Source organism: Pseudophryne corroboree, chromosome 6 (assembly GCF_028390025.1).
Source record: "Pseudophryne corroboree isolate aPseCor3 chromosome 6, aPseCor3.hap2, whole genome shotgun sequence".
In the NCBI taxonomy this organism is placed as follows: Eukaryota; Metazoa; Chordata; class Amphibia; order Anura; family Myobatrachidae; genus Pseudophryne; species Pseudophryne corroboree.
In genome coordinates, this window is record NC_086449.1 from 490,565,883 (window position 1) to 490,589,751 (window position 23,869).

General features: G+C 47.5%; 1 protein-coding gene across 2 annotated transcripts in view; it reads right to left on the minus strand.

Moving 5' to 3' along the window:
• Positions 1 to 23,869, minus strand: part of GXYLT1 (glucoside xylosyltransferase 1) — a 262,151-nt gene that overhangs the window by 58,821 nt on the left and 179,461 nt on the right. The gene's annotated exons all lie outside the window — the stretch shown is intronic.

Below are 23,869 nucleotides of genomic sequence, written 5' to 3' on the forward strand. Positions count from 1 at the left end.
GAGGTCATAGGTGGATTTGAATAGGTGGGCGATGTCTTTCCCCAACTGCTCTTGTGGGTGGTATCCTCTGGATTCCCGCCGCATGTGTAATCTACAGTAAATACAGTTAAAGTTCATATTCTACTTTTGTACATAACTATACGCAGGAACAAGCGATCTTTCTCTAACTAACACCGGAATGTTACCCTCAAAATACCCTACAGCTGTATACTAGACATCACCTTCCAACCTTTATCTGACCCTTCCTATCATGCAAAGGCGAATCTCTCTGTCCAGGAACTGTTTAAACTAGTAATACTCGCTGACATGGTCTAGGGGAACTATATCTAAGATGTACGCTATATGGGTTAAATATGTAATGTTCTAATAACACGCTACACGCTCACAAACTCTACCGTAAATGCGCATACCACGCGCCAAGGCGCATGGCCGTGAAAGCTCCGTTACGCAAAGTGCGGATATGCGCACGCATGGCAGAGCGAGTGCACGCGCAGTGGGCATGTGCATGGGGTTAGTACAAGGCATATGTATTACGATATTTTTCGACTTTGACAGTCCACCCTTTGGCAGTCAACAATAACTGCCACTATCTAAACATTAAACAGAAAAATATACAATACAATACAATATCTATAAAATAATTGGATGGTAGGAGGAAAGGAGTAGGCGGGAAATGTATGACCTAGTGGGATAGTAAAAGTATGTATGTATGAAATCCATGTCCGAGGGGCATGTATCATCGTGCCGTACATGTTCTAGATAAGCTTCAAGGTATTGCGAAGTATACATTAAATCCTTCTTATCCCGTATTAAGGGTCTGTAAGTGGGCCAACAAACACTACCGAGCTCTTTTCGGCTTCTTGTTCCAACAAATCGGGTGCACATTTAGTTGATGATACATGGAGGGGGAACATATGTGAATGCTAATATGTGGATATCACCTGTCGACTATGTGTGATACTACCTGAAGGTTGTAGAGATGAAGATAAGACACGTTTCACAAATACATTCACATAACATTTGTGCAATCGTTCTTGGGTGTTGGTTGTAGTCTTGTCCGGATGGGTGTATCCTTGCTGTGGGTGATAATCAAAGTCTTTAGAATGTCCATCAAAGTCTTTAGAATGTCCATCAAAGTCTTCTTCCGAATGGATGTATTTTTGTTTGAGGGGAAAACAAAGGAGAAACAGGTGAAAGAAACGGACCGTGGAATCACGTCTTATCACAACATTGTCTCGATTGATGGGTCATAAATTAAATCAGTTGTTGTAACAATGCCCTCGCTCCTCAAACTCATCACTTTGGTTCTGCGCTCACGCCGCATTAAAAATCGAACACATCTACATATCACACCAATCATTACGACTCCCAGGATACAAAAGGAGAAACTTTCCTACACTCACGATAACATTTTGAGCCCATTCTCCTAAACCTGAGAACCAATTGCGTGGGTTCAACCATGAGACCCAGCCGGTCAGTTCATTACTCACAGCAGTAAGGGTAAGGTTGTGTCTCCTTCGGAACTCCCATTTCAATTGCAAGATATTGTCCATCTTTTGATCTATGACCTCGGTGGGGTCATCAGTGCTGTTTGTAATGTACGTGCAGCACTTCACACCATACTGAGTTGCTAGGGTGACACAATACCCGCCTGTCACCGCTGTGATATAATTGAGAACCATCCTGTGCTGGATCAGTTCCGTTTTGTAAGCTTGCAATTCCCTCCCTGTATACCTGAAGGTGTCATCATACATCTCGGTGATATTATCTATCAGGTTCGCTAGCGCATGAATATACCGAAAATTTATAATTCCTCTGGCGGTACAGGTGATATCTAACGCAAGTAGGAATTGAATCCCGGTGGATTCGTGGATCAAATCAGAGGCTGCGTGCTCTGTTCTATCTATAAGGTGTCTCTTAACGATGTGTTCATAGTGAGTGTGAGGAGCTTGACCATTGCGGTGAACGTCTTTCATCTTATTATGGGTTATGGTCATAACGTCTGGCAACACTCTTCCAATGTAATACAATCCCTCTGAGTTTGGGGCAAGCCACTTATACGCCTTCCTCCCGCATATGAAATATGCATAATCGGGGAGAACATATGGGACAGAATATGACATTACCATATTGCAAACCTTCCAAGTGAAAAATCCTACCCCTAACTCTCTCATCTGTTCAGTACACATATCAGGCTGTAGGATATGCGCACAGTACCCTGGAGATACTTCTCCAACCCGCATGGTCCTACTTCCTAGAGTATACCTGTACCGAAAATATCTTCCACCGTCGGCTATTTGGCGTATAAGTTCTGAGTCTACGGGCATCCTATCGGCTCTGTGTGAAATTGCCATGGTTGGGTTATTCCATGTCACTTCCCAATTTCCCGGCTTTCGGGGATTGGAAATGTTGAAACATACTAAGGATCTATCCACATGATATTGGTGGAGCTTCAAACTAGGGGGCCTAGAAATATTAAATTTCTTGTCCACCGGTCTCCCACCCCTTAATTCAAGTACCTCATCTATTGTTAAGGGATACGGTACTAGTCCTGACTTGCTCTGACCTTGAGGTAATTGTGAGCACACCCAGCATTCTGTTTGGTTTAAAACCTTACCCACTAATGAGTGATAGTCGTCACTCAATGGATGACGGTCCATGTTGATATTAAAGCTGGACTGACATCTCTGGATGCACCCGTCCTCAACTATGTTTTCACAGTTTCTACAAATACAATTTTCCTCAGCCAATAACCCTTCACAGTGCCTCCTAGTTTCGTGACTACCAGATCGTTTTCCGATACTCGCCATTGCTCGATGGATGTGTTGCTCTTGGAATTCTACAAATCCGTCCTTGCCATCAGAACCCATTCCAGATCCTCTCTCGTACTCTCACCGAAATAGACTGCTCTGGTCAACAACAGGGTCAACAGGAAAACCCGGAATGTAGTCTCTTGGGGTAAGTCCATCTTGCTAAGGGGAGAGAAAAGGAGCAAGGAAGGGGGGGGGGGGAAGGAGGGTAATGGGAGATGGAGAAAATAATGAAAAAGAAAAACTGGTACGACAACCGCCTCTAGTCTTGTTGTTCTCCGTGCTCAGGTGCCGTCTCAACAGTGCTGCCTCTCAACCTTCCTGGAACAGACACTCCAGTGATACGATGTTCTCTCCGAGTCAGCGACCTTTCTGTAGGGAACATAAATCTTGCATTACCATGTGTTCAACTGTTGTGTGAAATAAACCATCCGTAGAAAATTAAAGAAAAGAGAGAGGATAATAAAAGAAAATTTGTCAGATTTGCGTTCACCTTCAGGCTGTCACACCATCATGTCTATCGGTATCTCTGCACAGTCTCTCTCCACCAGTATTTCCACTCTCCACCCTCTGTGCATGGCCAGGCACAGTGATGCTGGTGAGATATACTGGGGTTGGGCAGACCTCTGAAAAGTAGATATGTGACGTTTGAGCTGTAAATCTGTCGGTGAACGTCAGAGATGAATAGGAAACTTTAAAGATAAATCACAGAGTTTACCTGGCCACCCCTGCATCTACAAGGAATGATCTACCAGCTACATCAACTGTGACTTCAGGTTTACTACCAAGGCTAATAATCAACTTCACTGGCTACAGACTACGGGTGCGGCCCAAAATTTTTCCTATGTGATCCCTGATCCCAATTACGTGTATCATAACTTTGCTCGTGTTCTTGTCTAGGGGGTCTGAATTTATGTGTGCTGTTACAGTTGCTGGCATAATGCCCTTCCCTTTTACACAGATAATAGGATTTTGGTACTTACCAGGTAAATCCTTTTCTTTGAATCCATAGGGGGCACTGCAGTACTCTTGGGATATGGACGGCTTCCGTAGGAAACAGGGCACTGAATATTTAAATTTAGAACACTCCACCCCTCCATATCCCAGAGTACCTCAGTGTTTTTTACTGAGCCGAACAGGAGCTATAGAGTGGTTGACAATGGAGTATTACATATAACATAACGGACAACAACGAAGTTAACACATAACGTTACTGACAACTAAACAGTTGACACCATAACCAGCACTTGATAATTTGAACCAGTCGGTGAGAGTGTGTTACCATAAGATCCCCTGAACTTACCACAAACCAGGTAAAACTGGTGGGCGTCCAGTGCCCCCTATGGATTCAAAGAAAAGGATTTACCTGGTAAGTACCAAAATCCTATTTTCTTTTTCATCCACTAGGGGTCACTGGAGAACTCTTGGGACGTACCAAAGCTTCCCTCGTGGGCGGGAGAGCTGTTTGGCACCTGTAACACTAGGCGGCCAAAGCTAGATGCTGATGCCGCAAACGTATCAAACTTGTAAAAGCACACGAACGTGTGCACTGAAGACCATGTAGCCGCACGGCAAAGCTGCGTCGTAGAAGCTCCACGACCAGCTGCCCATGAAGTTCCCACAGAACGTGTGGAATGAGCTGTTACTGATGTAGGCGGCTGTAACCTAGCATTAAGGTAAGCCTGACGTATGGTCAGTTTTATCCATCTGGATAAGGTCTGCTTAGACGCTGGCCAACCCATCTTGGCAGCATCATAGAGAACAAACAACGTATCCGTCTTACGAACTGTAGACGTCCGGGATACATAAACGCGTAAAGCGCGTACCACATCCAGAGTTCCAGAATGTGCTGTTAACACAGGAGCTACTATTGGTTGATTGATGTGAAAAGATGACACTAACTTTGGTAAGAAAGCGGGATTCGTCCGAAGTTCCGCTCTGTCATCATGAAACACCAAATACGGTGGCTTGCATGACAAGGCACCTAAATCTGAAACACGCCTTGCTGAAGCTAAGGCTAGAAGAAAAATTGTTTTCCAAGTGAGAAACTTTATATCCACTTGCTGTAAGGGTTCAAAATATGAAGACTGTAAGAAATCTAAAACCAGATTCAAGTCCCATGGCGCAGTAGGTGGAATGAATGGAGGCTGTACTCTGAGGACACCTTGCAGAAAAGTGTGTACCGACGGCAATAGAGCCAATCTTCTTTGAAAATAAATTGACAACGCAGATACCTGCACCTTTAGTGTAGATAAACGCAGTCCTCCATCTAACCCCGTCTGGAGAAATAACAAAAGATGGGATAACTTGAAAGCTGATGTCGGAAACTTCCGAGCTTCACACCAACCTATATAGGCACGCCAAATTCTGTAATAATGAGCTGCCGTAACTGGCTTCCTAGCACGTAACATGGTTGGTATAACAGATTCCGGAATGCCCTCTCTTCTCAAGAGGGCGGTCTCAACAGCCACCCCGTCAAACGCAGCCGCGCTAAATCGGGGTAAAGGAACGGACCCTGTTGTAACAAGTCCGGACGTAGAGGGAGCGGCCAAGGATCGTATGCGAGTAGTCCGTGGAGATCCGAGAACCAAGCTCTTCGAGTCCAATGAGGCGCCACTAGTATGACTGTGATGGACTCTCTTTTGATCTGTTTTAGCACTAGAGGGAGCAGTGGAAACGGTGGAAACAAATACACTAGGCTGTATGGCCACGCGATTGTGAGAGCATCCACCGCCACTGCCTTTGGATCTCTCGTTCTGGACACATACTGGAGTGTTTGGCGATTGTGGCGAGACGCCATCAGGTCCACCTGAGGGTAACCCCACCTGTGAACCAACATGTGAAACAACTCTGGATTTAATGCCCATTCTTCTGGATGAAAATCCCGACGGCTGAGATAATCCGCCTCCCAGTTGTCCACACCTGGTGATATTCTGCCCAATTGAGGATTCGAGCTACTTCCCGCATTGCCATGCGGCTTCTTGTTCCTCCTTGTTTGTTGATGTATGCGACTGCCGTCGCGTTGTCTGACTGCACCTGGACAGTCTGAGACCGAAGCATGTGTACTGCTTGTCGTAGCGCATTGTAAATTGCGCGGAGTTCCAGGACATTTATAGACAGCAATCTTTCGTGATCCGCCCAGAGACCCTGGAGTTGACAATTTTGAACTACAGCTCCCCAACCTCTGAGACTCGCGTCCGTCGTTAGAATTATCCAATTCCAGCCGCCGAATAGTTTCCCTGCGGTTAAATTGTGTTCCTTAAGCCACCAGAGTAGAGACACCCTTGCCCTTGGCGACAACCTCACCCTGTGGTGAATCTGCAGATGCGAGCCCGACCACTGTGCGAGCACATCCAGTTGAAAAGGACGTGAGTGAAATCTTCCGAACTGAAGTGCTTCGAAAGCTGCCACCATTGTTCCTAAGAGGCGAATGCACAAATGTACCGAGACAGTGCGTGGCTTGTGCACTAGTTGTACTAGATGGCGAATAATCTGTACTTTCTGTTGTGGTAGGTAAATTCTTTGATTTACCGTATCGAGAATCATACCTAGGAATTGAAGGCGTTGAGACGGAATGAGATGTGATTTTTTGAAGTTGACAATCCAACCGTGAACTAGTACATTGTACGTTAGCAGCGCATGTTGGAGAAGCATCTGTTGAGACGGGGCTTTGATGAACAGATTGTCTAAATACGGAACTATTGTCACTCCCAGGGATCTGAGATGAGCTATCATCACAGACATTTCTTTGGTGAATACCCGAGGCGCTGACGATAGGCCAAACGGTAGAGCCTGAAACTGGTAATGGTTTTGGCGTATTGCAAACCGCAAGAACCTCTGATGAGGCTGCCAAATCGGAATGTGTAAGTACGCATCCTTGAGATCTAGCGCAATCATGAATTCCTTTGGCTCTAAACTTGCAATCACTGAGCGCAGAGATTCCATCTTGAATCTGTAGTAAGTTACGTACCAATTGAGACCCTTTAAGTTCAATATTGGCCTGACTGAGCCATCCGGCTTCGATACCACAAACAGACTGGAATAATAACCCTGACCCTGTTGGTGTACAGGGACCGGAATCAAAACTGCTGAATCCAGTAGGGGCTGAAAGGCAATTTGCAGAACCGCCCTCTTGTCGTCCGACAGAGGCAGTCCTGTCTTGAAAAACCGCAGTGGCGGAAGACAGTCGAACTCTATTTTGTAACCTCTTAACACTAAATTGCGGATCCACCCATCCGCGGATGTCTGGAACCACGCCAAATGGAACGTCTGAAGGCGTGCTCCCACAATCGGAGAACCGAGATGGGCTGGTAGCCCATCATGCCACTGGCTTGTCGGTAACCTTAGCGTCCTGACGACTTGTGTTGTTTTGTTGGAAACCACGACCACCAGGCGTGGCTGTTCCTCTGCCACGTCCGCAAAAGGACTGAGGTCTAAAGGATTTGAACGAAGGTCCAGAGTACCTCCTTCTTGGTACCGGTGGAGGCAATGGTAAGAAAACCGACTTTCCTCCCGTAGCCTCAGAAATCCATGTGTCCAATTCAGGACCAAACAACTTCTTGCCATCGTAAGGTAACGCCTCTATACCTCGTTTGACCTCTGCCTCCGCTTGCCAAGAACGAAGCCAGAGTGCTCGTCGTGCCGTAACTAGCGACGATGAAATACGAGAAGTGAGCTGACAGACGTCAGTAGAAGCTGTACAGAGATACTCCGCAGCCTCACACATTTGATCAGCAAGAAGTATAAGGTGTTCGTCATGTAGGGCAGACTTGAGTTCTGTTATCCATACTATGAGCGCCTCAGTGACCCAGATACCAACCAAGCCAGGTCTCAGCAGCACTCCTGCTGCTAAATACATGGACTTTAACATAGTTTCTATTTTGCGATCTGAAGGGTCTTTATGCGTAGTAGCCGCTGGCACTGGTATGGTTAATTTCTTTGTAAGCTTCGACACTGACGAATCAACTATTGGTGGATTCTACCATGTACATGTTACCGAGTCTGGAAACGGGTAACTAGACTTAAATCTGCGAGGTATAGAAAACAGTTTATCTGGAGTCTGTCGTGTTTCTACTAACATCTTATTAAGAGACTCCGAAACAGAAAAACACATTGGAGTTCTCTGTCGTTTAGTAAGTACGACCTGATCATTTATGAGAGGCTCCTCAGTTTCTGTAAACTTGAGAGACTGACGCACTGCTCTAATGAGATTATCAATACCCGAGCTGTTAAAATCCTCACTATCTGACTCCACTTCACCCTCCTCACCCTCATCTTGTGCCGTGAGGTCTGGCATGGAATCGTCAGAATGCAACATAGCAGAAACTGGTAAATCATAAGACATATGAAATTTATCCCGTCTACCCAAAATGGATTTGGACCTTTCGCAAGGCTGAGACGCCTCCGGTAGTTCTGGCGGTCTCACCCTAGACTCAGATCTTGCCGTTTCCCGCTCTTGTCGAGCGGCGGTCAATTCTGATTGCAACCCAGCCAGTACATTGGCTAGCATTTCCCATGGACGGTCCGGGGAGGAAATTGGCTTTAAAACCGGAGCAGAAATTGTGGGGGTCATTCCGAGTTGTTCGCTCGCAAGCGGATTTTAGCAGATTTGCTCATGCTAAGCCGCCGCCTACTGGGAGTGAATCTTAGCATCTTAAAATAGCGAATGATGTAATCGCAATATTGCGATTACACACCTCGTAGCAGTTTCTGAGTAGCTCCAGACTTACTCGGCATCTGCGATCAGTTCAGTGCTTGTCGTTCCTGGTTTGACGTCACAAACACACCCAGCGTTCGCCCAGACACTCCCCCGTTTCTCCAGCCACTCCCGCGTTTTTTCCCGGAAACGGTAGCGTTTTTTCCCACACGCCCATAAAACGGCCTGTTTCCGCCCAGTAACACCCATTTCCTGTCAATCACATTACGATCGCCAGAACGATGAAAAAGCCGTGAGTAAAATTCCTAACTGCATAGCAAATTTACTTGGCGCAGTCGCAGTGCGGACATTGCGCATGCGCATTAAGCGGAAAATCGCTGCGATGCGAAGATTTTTAACAAACAAACAACTCGGAATGACCCCCTGTATTCGGTACCGAATCCACAAAACATACTGGACATGTGGTAGATCCATCCGGTAACACACTGCTACAGACTTTGCAATGATGCTTTTTAATTTTTGCTGGTGCCTTACTCATTATGGCGACAGACAATACAATACACAAAAAACAGACACTTGCCCGACTCAGTAAAATAGTACGAAGGTGTCTCTCTATATATATATAATAAGAATTTACTTACCGATAATTCTATTTCTCGGAGTGGATGCTGGGGTTCCTGAAAGGACCATGGGGAATAGCGGCTCCGCAGGAGACAGGGCACAAAAAGTAAAGCTTTAGGATCAGGTGGTGTGCACTGGCTCCTCCCCCTATGACCCTCCTCCAAGCCTCAGTTAGGATACTGTGCCCGGACGAGCGTACACAATAAGGAAGGATTTTGAATCCCGGGTAAGACTCCTACCAGCCACACCAATCACACTGTATAACCTGTGATCTGAACCCAGTTAACAGTATGATAACAGCGGAGCCTCTGAAAAGATGGCTCACAACAATAATAACCCGATTTTTGTAACTATGTACAAGTATTGCAGATAATCCGCACTTGGGATGGGCGCCCAGCATCCACTACGGACTCCGAGAAATAGAATTATCGGTAAGTAAATTCTTATTTTCTCTATCGTCCTAGTGGATGCTGGGGTTCCTGAAAGGACCATGGGGATTATACCAAAGCTCCCAACCGGGCGGGAGAGTGCGGATGACTCTGCAGCACCGAATGAGAGAACTCCAGGTCCTCCTTAGCCAGGGTATCAAATTTGTAGGATTTTACAAACGTGTTTGCCCCTGACTAAATAGCCGCTCGGCAAAGTTGTAAAGCCGAGACCCCTCGGGCAGCCGCCCAAGATGAGCCCACCTTCCTTGTGGAATGGGCATTTACATATTTTGGCTGTGGCAGGCCTGCCACAGAATGTGCAAGCTGAATTGTATTACCCATTCAACTAGCAATAGTCTGCTTAGAAGCAAGAGCACCCAGATTTTTGGGTGCATACAGGATAACAGCAAGTCAGTTTTCCTGACTCCAGCCGTCCTGGAACCTATATTTTCAGGGCCCTGACAACATCTAGCAACTTGGAGTCCTCCAAGTCCCTAGTAGGTGCAAGGCACCACAATAAGCTGGTTCAGGTGAAACACTGACACCACCTTAGGGAGAGAACTGGGGACGAGTCCGCAGCTCTGCCCTGTCCAAATGGACAAACAGATATGGGCTTTTTTGAGAAAAAAACCACCAATTTGACACTCGCCTGGTCCAGGCCAGGGCCAAGAGCATGGTCACTTTTCATGTGAGATGCTTCAAAACCACAGATTTGACTGGTTTTAAACCAATGTGATTTGAGGAATCCCAGAACTACGTTGAGATCCCACAGTGCCACTGGAGGCACAAAAGGGGTTGTATATGCAATACTCCCTTGACAAACTTCTGGACTTCAGGAACTGAAGCCAATTCTTTCTGGAAGAAAATCGACAGGGCCGAAATTTGAACCTTAATGGACCCCAATTTGAGGCCCATAGACACTCCTGTTTGCAGGAAATGTAGGAATCGACCGAGTTGAAATTTCTTCGTGGGGCCTTTCTGGTCTCGCACCACGCAACATATTTTTTCCACATGTGGTGATAATGTTGTGCGGTCACCACCTTTCTGGCTTTGACCAGGGTAGGAATGACCTCTTCCGGAATGCCTTTTTCCCTTAGGATCCGGCGTTCCACCGCCATGCCGTCAAACGCAGCTGCGGTAAGTCTTGGAACAGACATGGTACTTGCTGAAACAAGTCCCTTCTTAGCGGCAGAGGCCATAAGTCCTCTGTGAGCATCTCTTGAAGTTCCGGGTACCAAGTCCTTCTTGGCCAATCCGGAGCCATGAGTATAGTTCTTACTCCTCTACGTCTTATAATTCTCAGTACCTTAGGTATGATAAGCAGAGGATGGAACACATACAACGACTGGTACACCCACGGTGTTACCAGAACGTCCACAGCTATTGCCTGAGGGTCTCTTAACCTGGCGCAATACCTGTCCCGTTTTTTGTTCAGACGGGACGCCATCATGTCCACCTTTGGTATTTCCCAACGGTTTACAATCATGTGGAAAACTTCCCGATGAAGTTTCCACTCTGCCGGGTGGAGGTCGTGCCTGCTGAGGAAGTCTGCTTCCCAGTTTCCATTCCCGGAATGAAACACTGCTGACAGTGCTATCACATGATTTTCCGCCCAGCGAAAAGTCCTTGCAGTTTTTGCCATTGCCCTCCTGCTTCTTGTGCCGCCCTGTCTATTTACGTGGGCGACTGCCGTGATGTTTTTCCCACTGGATCAATACCGGCTGACCTTGAAGCAGAGGTCTTGCTAAGCTTAGAGCATTATAAATTTAGCCTTAGCTCCAGTATATTTATGTGGAGAAAAGTCTCCAGACTTGATCACACTCCCTGGAAATTTTTTTTTTTTTTTGTGTGACTGCTCCCCAGCCTCTCGGGCTGGCCTCTGTGGTCACCAGCATCCAATCCTGAATGCCGAATCTGCGGCCCTCTAGAAGATGAGCACTCTGTAACCACCACAGGAGAGACACCCTTGTCCTTGGATATAGGGTTATCCGCTGATGCATCTGAAGATGCGATCCGGACCATTTGTCCAGCAGATCCCACTGAAAAGTTCTTGCGTGAAATCTGCCGAATGGAATTGCTTCGTAGGAAGTCACCATTTTTACCATGGCCCTTGTGCAATGATGCACTGATTTTAGGAGGTTCCTGACAAGCTCGGATAACTCCCTGGCTTTCTCTTCCGAGAGAAACACCTTTTTCTGGACTGTGTCCAGAATCATCCCTAAGCACAGGAGACTTGTCGTCGGGATCAGCTGCGATTTTGGAATATTTAGAATCCACCCGTGCTGTTGTAGCAGTATCCGAGATAGTGCTACTCCGACCTCCAACTGTTCCCTGGACTTTGCCCTTATCAGGAGATCGTCCAAGTAAGGGATAATTAAGACGCCTTTTCTTCGAAGAAGAATCATCATTTCGGCCATTACCTTGGTAAAGACCCGGGGTGCCGTGGACAATCCAAACGGCAGCGTCTGAAACTGATAGTGACAGTTCTGTACCACGAACCTGAGGTACCCTTAGTAATAAGGGCAATTTTGGAACATGGAGGTAAGCATCCCTGATGTCTCGGGACACCATATAGTCCCCTTCTTCCTGGTTCGTTATCACTGCTCTGAGTGACTCCATCTTGATTTGAACCTTTGTAAGTGTTCAAATTTTTTAAGATTTAGAATAGGTCTCACCTAGCCTTCTGGCTTCAGTACCACAATATAGTGTGGAATAATACCCCTTTTCTTGTTGTAGGAGGGGTAATTTAATTATCACCTGCTGGGAATACAGCTTGTGAATTGTTTCCCATACTGCCTCCTTGTCGGAGGGAGACCTTGGTAAAGCAGACTTCAGGAGCCTGCGAAGGGGAAACGTCTCGACATTCCAATCTGTACCTCTGGGATACTACTTGTAGGATCCAGGGGTCCTGTACGGTCTCAGCGTCATGCTGAGAGCTTGTCAGAAGCGGTGGAACGCTTCTGTTCCTGGGAATGGGCTGCCTGCTGCAGTCTTCTTCCCTTTCCTCTATCCCTGGGCAGATATGACTCTTATAGGGACGAAAGGACTGAGGCTGAAAAGACGGTGTCTTTTTCTGCAGAGATGTGACTTAGGGTAAAAACGGTGGATTTTCCAGCAGTTGCCTTGGCCACCAGGTCCGATGGACCGACCCCAAATAACTCCTCTTCCTTTATACGGCAATACACCTTTGTGCCATTTGGAATCTGCATCACCTGACCACTGTCGTGTCCATAAACATCTTCTGGCAGATATGGACATCGCACTTACTCTTGATGCCAGAGTGCAAATATCCTCTGTGCATCTCGCATATATAGAAATGCATCCTTTAAATGCTCTATAGTCAATAAAATACTGTCCCTGTCAAGGGTATCAATATTTTTAGTCAGGGAATCCGAACAAGCCACCCCAGCTCTGCACATCCAGGCTGAGGCGATCGTTGGTCGCAGTATAACACCAGTATGTGTGTATATACTTTTTATGATATTTTCCAGCCTCCTGTCAGCTGGCTCCTTGAGGACGGCCCTATCTATAGACGGTACCGCCACTTGTTTTGATAAGCGTGTGAGCGCCTTATCCACCCTAAGGGGTGTTTCCCAACGCGCCCTAACATCTGGCGGGAAAGGGTATACCGCCAATAATTTTCTATCGGGGGGAACCCACGCATCATCACACACTTCATTTAATTTATCTGATTCAGGAAAAACTACGGTAGTTTTTTCACATCCCACATAATACCCTCTTTTGTGGTACTTGTAGTATCAGAAATATGTAACACCTCCTTCATTGCCCTTAACGTGTGGCCCTAATAAGGAATACGTTTGTTTATTCACCGTCGACACTGGATTCAGTGTCCGTGTCTGTGTCGACCGACTAAAGTAAACGGGCGTTTTAAAACCCCTGACGGTGTTTTTGAGACGTCTGGACCGGTACTAATTGTTTGTCGGTCGTCTCATGTCGTCAACCGACCTTGCAGCGTGTTGACATTATCACGTAATTCCCTAAATAAGCCATCCATTCCGGTGTCGACTCCCTAGAGAGTGACATCACCATTACAGGCAATTGCTCCGCCTCCTCACCAACATCGTCCTCATACATGTCGACACACACGTACCGACACACAGCACACACACAGGGAATGCTCTGATAGAGGACAGGACCCACTAGCCCTTTGGAGAGACAGAGGGAGAGTTTGCCAGCACACACCAAAAACGCTATAATTATATAGGGACAACCTTATATAAGTGTTTTCCCTTATAGCATCTTTTTTTATATATTTCTTACGCCAAATTAGTGCCCCCCCTCTCTGTTTTAACCCTGTTTCTGTAGTGCAGTGCAGGGGAGAGCCTGGGAGCCTTCCCTCCAGCCTTTCTGTGAGGGAAAATGGCGCTGTGTGCTGAGGATATAGGCCCCGCCCCTTTTTCGGCGGCCTCGTCTCCCGCTCTTTAACGGATTATGGCAGGGGTTAAATATCTCCATATAGCCCCCGGAGGCTATATGTGAGGTATTTTTTGCCAAAAATAGGTTTACATTTGCCTCCCAGGGCGCCCCCCTCCCAGCGCCCTGCACCCTCAGTGACTGCCGTGTGAAGTGTGCTGAGAGGAAATGGCGCACAGCTGCAGTGCTGTGCGCTACCTTAAGAAGACTGAGGAGTCTTCTGCCGCCGATTCTGGACCTTCTTCTCGTTTCAGCATCTGCAAGGGGGCCGGCGGCGAGGCTCCGGTGACCATCCAGGCTGTACCTGTGATCGTCCCTCTGGAGCTAATGTCCAGTAGCCAAAGAAGCCAATCCATCCTGCACGCAGGTGAGTTCACTTCTTCTCCCCTAAGTCCCTCGTTGCAGTGATCCTGTTGCCAGCAGGACTCACTGTAAAATAAAAAACCTAAGCTAAACTTTTCTAAGCAACTCTTTAGGAGAGCCACCTAGATTGCACCCTTCTCGGCCGGGCACAAAAATCTAACTGAGGCTTGGAGGAGGGTCATAGGGGGAGGAGCCAGTGCACACCACCTGATCCTAAAGCTTTACTTTTTGTGCCCTGTCTCCTGCGGAGCCGCTATTCCCCATGGTCCTTTCAGGAACCCCAGCATCCACTAGGACGATAGAGAAATATATATATATATATATCTGGCCAAGTGCAGTACACGTGGCCAGTACTATGAAATGTGATCCCATATTCCCACTAACACCCCTGCGCCTCCGGTGGAGTAGAGATGTAGTACTGGAACGTTCTGGAATCACAGCAGGAAGACACAGGGAGCATGGTTAAAATGGCTGCCATGCTTACACATATAATCACAGTGCAGGTTACCAGCCTTTAAACTGACATCTATATGAAAATCCTGTGTAATTAACCCTGCAGCCTAGCATACTGCTGTTGCTGCAGGTTATCCCCCCTCATGCCGCTGATTGCACCCTCTGCTAGCAGTTTATAATGCCCCCCCCCCTTGCAGATGCAGTGCGGGCGGGCAGCGAGCAGCGAGCGGGGCCACTAGCGGCAGCCAGGTAGCGGGACGCGCTGGGACAGACAGCGGGGAGCGCGTCTTGAAGCGCTCTGAGCAGCAGTGGGGGCCGGAGCAGCGGCGGCGGGCGGTCTGTAGAGGGATCCCGGCGTCAGCGGTAAAGCAAACAATGTCCCCACACAGCGGGGCGGCAGCGGGAGCTGACCACCCCGTTCAACATACCGTGACTCCTGCTGCTGTGGTGAGGCTCCGACGGGGTTTCTCTGCAAGCGCCGGGCAGCCTGTGCAGGAGATCTGTATGGCTGTGAGGGTGCTCATTCAGTGAGGACCGACACGCCACAGCTGCTAATAGCAGCTTGCACTATCCCTGACCCTGCCTTTTGGAAGGGGGAAAGGGATGTGTATGAAAAAAGAAAAATATTCACTAGAAAAAATAAAAATATTCAAATGAATTGTGGACCAAGCCACAGACCTGTTGCTACTTCGAGCACAGAAAAAACACTGGGGTACTCTGGGATATGGAGGGGTGGAGTGTTCTAAATTTAAATATTCAGTGCCGTTTCCTACGGAAGCCATCCATATCCCAAGAGTACTCCAGTGACCCCTAGTGGATGAAAAAGAAAACAAACTCTTGGCTTCCTCCATGTGCCAGGGGCCTGGGGTTTTGGCAGAGTTGATGCTTCTTCCAGTGCTTGGATGCTCATCACCATCAACCGCTCTCCCTGTGCTTCCCTGATTCTTTGGATATTACGGTCATGCTCGATAGCGGACTCTTTTAATGCAGCCACCGAGATAACTCTCCAGTTAGGTAGAGAGGTTTGTACCCTGGTTCTTAGTGTGTTTAACCCGTCCATTAATACGGACACCGTTACCTCCCTGTGATGTATATTTTCCTTAATGTCCTTGATCCCAGTGTATCTAGACATTTCCTGCAGTGCTCGGTGGAAATATTCAGATGCCGTTTCACCTTCTTTTTGTCTTATGGAAAAGATTTTGTTCCATTCGACAACAGTAGGGAAATATACTCCTAATTGCAGATTGATTTGTCGTACATTCTCCTGAGTGTACTCCTCAGTGAGAGGTCCTTCTGCGTCTAATTTACAATCAGTAATAAATTTCGCAGGGTCAATATTGGAAGGTAGACATACTCGTAGCACTGTTCGCCAATCTTTGTTTGTGGGTTCGGTGGCATTACCTAATTCTTTAATAAACCTCTGGCATGTGACTAGATCTTTTCTGGGATCGGGAAATTCAGACATAATTGTCCTCAATTCTGCCCGGGACCAAGGGCAATGCATAGCAATGTTCCTGACTGGAGTGACTCCCTGAGCGTCAGTCTTCCCATTGGGGACTGCGATCACCCTGACAGGATTCAGCTCAATTACATCGTTCTGGGTTGCTTCTACAATGTGAGGTGCAATTGTCTCTGCATAATGTACTGTACCGTACTTACCTGTGGACACAACCTCACCTGTCCCTCCGCTAGGGGGCTTTACCACTGATCTTACCGGTTGGGCCGTGCCCACCTGGGTGTCTCGTATGGTGGCTGCTAGAGAGCAGATATCGTGCTGGGCTCATCCTCTTGCTCACAGTCCTGAGGGAAGTTTAAAATGGGATACAACTTGCACGGGTTAGCATTAATACATTTATCAGTTTTACTCCTATCGTCATTAATACATTTATCAACTTTACTCTTATCATATATCAGTATGCCATTGTCTGTAGCCACTTTCTTCCCTGTAATATACGGTGGTGGTGTTGCGGTTGCCATCAGTTTCCTGCTAGGGTTGGAACCGGCTGTGTAAGCTAGTTCCCTCTGCATATCACCCTCTTGTTGCCATAAACAATTTGTGTGTCTAAACCTTTGTTTTTGGGACTTTATCAGACAGATCCTAAGCCTTAGATTATGCAATACCTCTGAGTCAAAACTACCTATCCCAGGAAATGGTGCTTTATCCCCCACAGTCATTCGTGTCCATTTATCACAAAAGGTCTCAGTGTGGGGACCATACTTCCCCCACATTACTAACCGAGCTGACCCCCTAGGTCTGAAATCTGCAGTCTGAACCCTGACTGCTGAACGTCCCTGTGTTGTGCACTTGGCTTCCATTGTGGACCTTTTTAACACGGGAAAACTTCCTAAAATGCACCAAACACAGTAGTCTACCGGTGGAAGTCCTTAAAGTTCTTCCACTAACTTCTTCTGCTCCGAGTAGCACGGATCCGCCTTTTAGCAGACACGTGTAGCCGTTGCAGGCCCTACTTCGACCTATATCCCTTGGGCCTTTAGGTACCCAGTGAATATCTGCCTCTGGAGATTTTCCTGAGAGACCAGCGAAAACTCCCTAAACCTTTACTTTACACAAATCACGCTTGTATGTGCTTCACAGAACGCTGATGACGAGATTTACGCACAAATATGCAAAACTTCATATCACGTTGCGCCGTGTATTGCCCACACAACCGTGCGGTCCAATCATACCGCAAATAGACACTTGCTATCTATAAGTGGTAGGATCACTGGAGTCTCCACACTGTGCTCCAAAACAGCCGGAGCGTAATACCACGAAAACTTTATCACACTGCGTTGCACGTATTCACCTAGACCGTGCTTCACCAAGTGGGGTTTAATATATTCACACCCTATTCAGCCCACACTAACATTCTATAGTTTTCTGATCAGAAAAATCCTTTCCTGTTAACAGATAGCTTTCATATAAATTCAATATGGAACCGCACTAGTCTTAATGTAAAAAAAATGTAGAAATGACATAAAGAAACCAATATACATGCAGTTGGCAAAAAGTTTTAAACTGCTAATGATTGGCGGTGCTCCCAGGAATTTTGTAGACTGGACTACAATTGAAAAAGAGAGAAAAGACAAAAAACCCTTGTTTGGGAGCACTCGTTTGTAATGATTTGTGTAATATAAGTAGAATAAATGATAAGTGAAATAAAACTTAACCTTTAATTGTTTCTTGAATAAAAAGAAATAAATGTGTATGATTTTGAGACTCGTGTCTAATGTTTGAAAAAATAAGAATTTACTTACCGATAATTCTATTTCTCGTAGTCCGTAGTGGATGCTGGGGACTCCGTCAGGACCATGGGGGGATAGCGGCTCCGCAGGAGACAGGGCACAAAAAGTAAGCTTTTAGGATCACATGGTGTGTACTGGCTCCTCCCCCTATGACCCTCCTCCAAGCCTCAGTTAGGTACTGTGCCCGGACAAGCGTACACAATAAGGAAGGATATTGAACCCCGGGTAAGACTCATACCAGCCACACCAATCACACCGTATAACTTGTGATCTGAACCCAGTTAACAGTATGACAAACGTAGGAGCCTCTGAACAGACGGCTCACAACAAATAACAACCCGATTTTTTTGTAACAATAACTATGTACAAGTATTGCAGACAATCCGCACTTGGGATGGGCGCCCAGCATCCACTACGGACTACGAGAAATAGAATTATCGGTAAGTAAATTCTTATTTTCTCTAACGTCCTAAGTGGATGCTGGGGACTCCGTCAGGACCATGGGGATTATACCAAAGCTCCCAAACGGGCGGGAGAGTGCGGATGACTCTGCAGCACCGAATGAGAGAACTCAAGGTCCTCCTCAGCCAGGGTATCAAATTTGTAGAATTTTGCAAACGTGTTTGCCCCTGACCAAGTAGCAGCTCGGCAGAGTTGTAATGCCGAGACTCCCCGGGCAGCCGCCCAGGATGAGCCCACTTTCCTTGTGGAATGGGCCTTGACAGATTTAGGTTGTGGCAAGCCTGCCACAGAATGTGCAAGTTGAATTGTGCTACAAATCCAACGAGCAATCGTCTGCTTAGAAGCAGGAGCACCCATCTTGTTGGGTGCATACAATATAAGCAGTGAGTCAGACTTTCTGACTCCAGCCGTTCTTGAAATATATATTTTCAATGCCCGGACCACGTCCAACAACTTGGAATCCTCCAACTCGTTAGTAGCCGCAGGCACCACAATAGGCTGGTTCAGGTGAAACGCTGACACCACCTTAGGCAGAAAATGAGGACGCGTCCGCAGTTCTGCCCTGTCCGTATGGAAAATCAGATATGGGCTCTTATATGATAAAGCTGCCAATTCTGATACTCTCCTGGCTGAAGCCAGGGCAAATAGCATGGTTACTTTCCATGTAAGATACTTCATCTCCACCGATTTGAGCGGCTCAAACCAATGGGATTTTAGAAAATCCAAGACTACATTAAGATCCCACGGTGCCACTGGGGGCACAACCGGGGGCTGTATATGTAGTACTCCTTTTACAAAAGTCTGGACTTCAGGAACTGAAGCCAATTCTTTCTGGAAGAAAATCGACAGGGCCGAAATCTGAACCTTAATGGACCCCAATTTGAGGCCCATAGACAATCCTGTTTGCAGGAAATGTAGGAATCGACCCAGTTGAAATTCCTCCGTGGGGGCCTTCCTGGCCTCACACCACGCAACATATTTCCTCCAAATGCGGTGATAATGTTGTGCAGTCACCTCCTTCCTGGCCTTTACCAGTGTAGGAATGACCTCTTCCGGAATGCCTTTTTCCTTTAGAATTCGGCGTTCAACCGCCATGCCGTCAAACGCAGCCGCGGTAAGTCTTGGAATAGACACGGTCCCTGCTGAAGCAGGTCCCGTCTTAGAGGTAGAGGCCACGGATCCTCCGTGAGCATCTCTTGAAGTTCCGGGTACCAAGTTCTTCTTGGCCAATCCGGAGCCACTAGTATCGTTCTTACTCCCTTTTGCCGTATAATTCTCAGTACTTTCGGTATGAGAGGCAGAGGAGGGAACACATACACTGACTGGAACACCCACGGTGTTACCAGAGCGTCCACAGCTATTGCCTGAGGATCTCTTGACCTGGCGCAATACCTGTCCAGTTTTTTGTTGAGGCGGGACGCCATCATATCCACCATTGGTTTTTCCCAACGGTTCACAATCATGTGGAAGACTTCTGGATGAAGTCCCCACTCTCCCGGGTGTAGATCGTGTCTGCTGAGGAAGTCTGCTTCCCAGTTGTCCACTCCCGGAATGAATACTGCTGACAGTGCTATCACATGATCTTCCGCCCAGCGAAGAATCCTTGCAGCTTCTGCCATTGCTGTCCTGCTTCTTGTGCCGCCCTGTCTGTTTACGTGGGCGACTGCCGTGATGTTGTCCGACTGGATCAACACCGGCTGACCCTGAAGCAGGGGTTTTGCCAGACTTAGAGCATTGTAAATCGCTCTTAGCTCCAGTATATTTATGTGAAGAGACATCTCCAGGCTTGACCATACTCCCTGGAAGTTTCTTCCTTGTGTGACCGCTCCCCAGCCTCTCAGACTGGCATCCGTGGTCACCAGGACCCAGTCCTGTATGCCGAATCTGCGGCCCTCTAACAGATGAGCACTCTGCAACCACCACAGAAGAGACACCCTTGTCCGTGGCGATAAGGTTATCCGCTGATGCATCTGCAGATGCGATCCGGACCATTTGTCCAGCAGATCCCACTGAAAAGTTCGTGCGTGGAATCTGCCGAATGGAATCGCTTCGTAAGAAGCCACCATCTTTCCCAGGACTCTTGTGCATTGATGCACAGACACTGTCCCTGGTTTTAGGAGGTTCCTGACAAGTTCGGATAACTCCCTGGCTTTCTCCTCCGGAAGAAACACCTTTTTCTGAACCGTGTCCAGAATCATTCCCAGGAACAGCAGACGTGTCGTCGGGGTCAACTGAGATTTTGGAAAATTCAGAATCCACCCGTGTTGTTGCAGCACTAGTTGGGTTAGTGCTACTCCGTCTTCCAGCTGTTCTCTGGATCTTGCCCTTATCAGGAGATCGTCCAAGTAAGGGATAATTAATACGCCTCTTCTTCGTAGAAGGATCATCATTTCGGCCATTACCTTGGTAAAGACCCGAGGTGCCGTGGACAATCCAAACGGCAGCGTCTGAAACTGATGACAGTTTTGCACCACGAACCTGAGGTACCCTTGATGTGAAGGGCAAATTGGGACATGCAGGTAAGCGTCCTTTATGTCCAGGGACACCATAAAGTCCCCTTCTTCCAGATTCGCTATCACTGCTCTGAGTGACTCCATCTTGAACTTGAATTTTTGTATGTACAGGTTCAAAGATTTGAGATTTAGAATAGGTCTTACCGAGCCGTCCGGCTTCGGTACCACAAATAGCGTGGAGTAATACCCCTTTCCCTGTTGTAGGAGGGGTACCTTGACTATCACCTGCTGAGCAAACAGCTTGTGAATGGCTTCCAATACCGTCGCCCTGTCCGAGGGAGACGTTGGCAAAGCAGACTTTAGGAACCGGCGAGGGGGAGACTTCTCGAATTCCAACCTGTAACCCTGAGATACTACCTGTAGAATCCAGGGGTCCACCTGTGAGCAAGCCCACTGTGCGCTGAAATTCTTGAGTCGACCCCCCACCGTTCCTGAGTCCGCTTGTAAGGCCCCAGCGTCATGCTGAGGGCTTTGCAGAACCCTGGGAGGGCTTCTGTTCCTGGGCAGGGGCTGCTTGCTGCCCTCTCTTACCCCTTCCTCTGCCCCGAGGCAGATATGACTGTCCTTTTGTCCGCTTGTTCTTATAGGAACGAAAGGACTGCGGCTGAAAAGACGGTGTCTTTTTCTGTTGGGAGGGGGTCTGAGGTAAAAAAGTGGATTTTCCGGCAGTTGCCGTAGCCACCAGATCCGATAGACCGACGCCAAATAATTCCTCCCCTTTATACGGCAATACTTCCATATGTCGTTTGGAATCCGCATCACCTGACCACTGTCGCGTCCATAAACTCCTTCTGGCAGATATGGACATCGCATTTACTCTCGATGCCAGAGTGCAAATATCTCTCTGCGCATCTCGCATATAAAGGAAAGCATCCTTTAATTGCTCTATAGTCAATAAAATACTGTCCCTATCCAGGGTATCAATATTTTCAGTCAGGGAATCCAACCAGACGACCCCAGCACTGCACATCCAGGCTGAGGCGATGGCTGGTCGCAGTATAACACCAGTATGAGTGTATATACTTTTCAGGGTAGTTTCCAGCCTCCTATCAGCTGGATCCTTGAGGGCGGCCGTATCAGGAGACGGTAACGCCACTTGTTTCGATAAGCGTGTGAGCGCCTTATCCACCCTAGGGGGTGTTTCCCAGCGCGCCCTAACCTCTGGCGGGAAAGGGTATAATGCTAATAACTTTTTTGAAATTAGCATTTTTCTATCTGGGTTAACCCACGCTTCATCACATACATCATTTAATTCCTCTGATTCAGGAAAAACTACAGGTAGTTTTTTCACCCCCCACATAATACCCCTTTTTTCGGTACTTGTAGTATCAGAGATATGCAAAGCCTCCTTCATTGCCGTGATCATATAACGTGTGGCCCTACTTGAAAATACGTTTGTTTCATCACCGTCGACACTAGATTCAGTGTCTGTGTCGACCGACTGAGGTAAAGGGCGCTTTACAGCCCCTGACGGTGTCTGAGACGCCTGGGCAGGTACTAACTGGTTTGCCGGCCGTCTCATGTCGTCAACTGATTTTTGTAATGTGCTGACATTATCACGTAATTCCATAAACAAAGCCATCCATTCCGGTGTCGACTCCCTGGGGGGTGACATCACCATTATCGGCAATTGCTCTGCCTCCACGCCAACATCGTCCTCATATATGTCGACACACACGTACCGACACACAGCAGACACACAGGGAATGCTCTTATCGAAGACAGGACCCCACTAGCCCTTTGGGGAGACAGAGGGAGAGTTTGCCAGCACACACCCAAGCGCTATAATATATATGGGAACAACCCTATATAAGTGTTGTTCCTTATAGCCGCTTAAATATATAAAAATATCGCCAAAATATGCCCCCCCTCTCTGTTTTACCCTGTTTCTGTAGTGCAGTGCAGGGGAGAGTCCTGGGAGCCTTCCTCACAGCGGAGCTGAGCAGGAAAATGGCGCTGTGTGCTGAGGAGAATAAGCCCCGCCCCCTATTCCGGCTGGCTTTTCTCCCGGAGTTTTAGACATTTGGCATGGGTTAAATACATACATATAGCCTTAATGGCTATATGTGATGTATTCTTTTGCCATAAAAAGGTATTATATATTGCTGCCCAGGGCGCCCCCAGCAGCGCCCTGCACCCTCCGTGACCGTCTGGTGTTAAGTGTGTGACAACAATGGCGCACAGCTGCAGTGCTGTGCGCTACCTTCATGAAGACTGAAGAGCCTTCTGCCGCCTGTTTCCGGACCTTCAATCTTCAGCATCTGTAAGGGGGGTCGGCGGCGCGGCTCCGGGACGAACCCCAGGGTGAGACCTGTGTTCCGACTCCCTCTGGAGCTAATGGTGTCCAGTAGCCTAAGAATCCAATCCATCCTGCACGCAGGTGAGTTGAAATTCTCTCCCCTAAGTCCCTCGATGCAGTGAGCCTGTTGCCAGCAGGACTCACTGAAAATAAAAAACCTAAAAAACTTTTTCTAAGCAGCTCTTTAGGAGAGCCACCTAGATTGCACCCTGCTCGGACGGGCACAAAAACCTAACTGAGGCTTGGAGGAGGGTCATAGGGGGAGGAGCCAGTACACACCATGTGATCCTAAAAGCTTACTTTTTGTGCCCTGTCTCCTGCGGAGCCGCTATCCCCCCATGGTCCTGACGGAGTCCCCAACATCCACTTAGGACGTTAGAGAAAAGGAACTTGTTTGACCTTTTTAGCAAATGAGGTACAAGTTACTGAGAGAAGGTGAAAATATCAGAAGCAATATGTTTGATGAATATCAATGTGTTCTGATGAAGTAAGTGTATCCAGAACAATCACTGTACATGCCTTGGAATGAAGGTTTCAATGGAAGCGTGATATGGTAGCAAGGTTGAGTTGACTGAACAGAATCT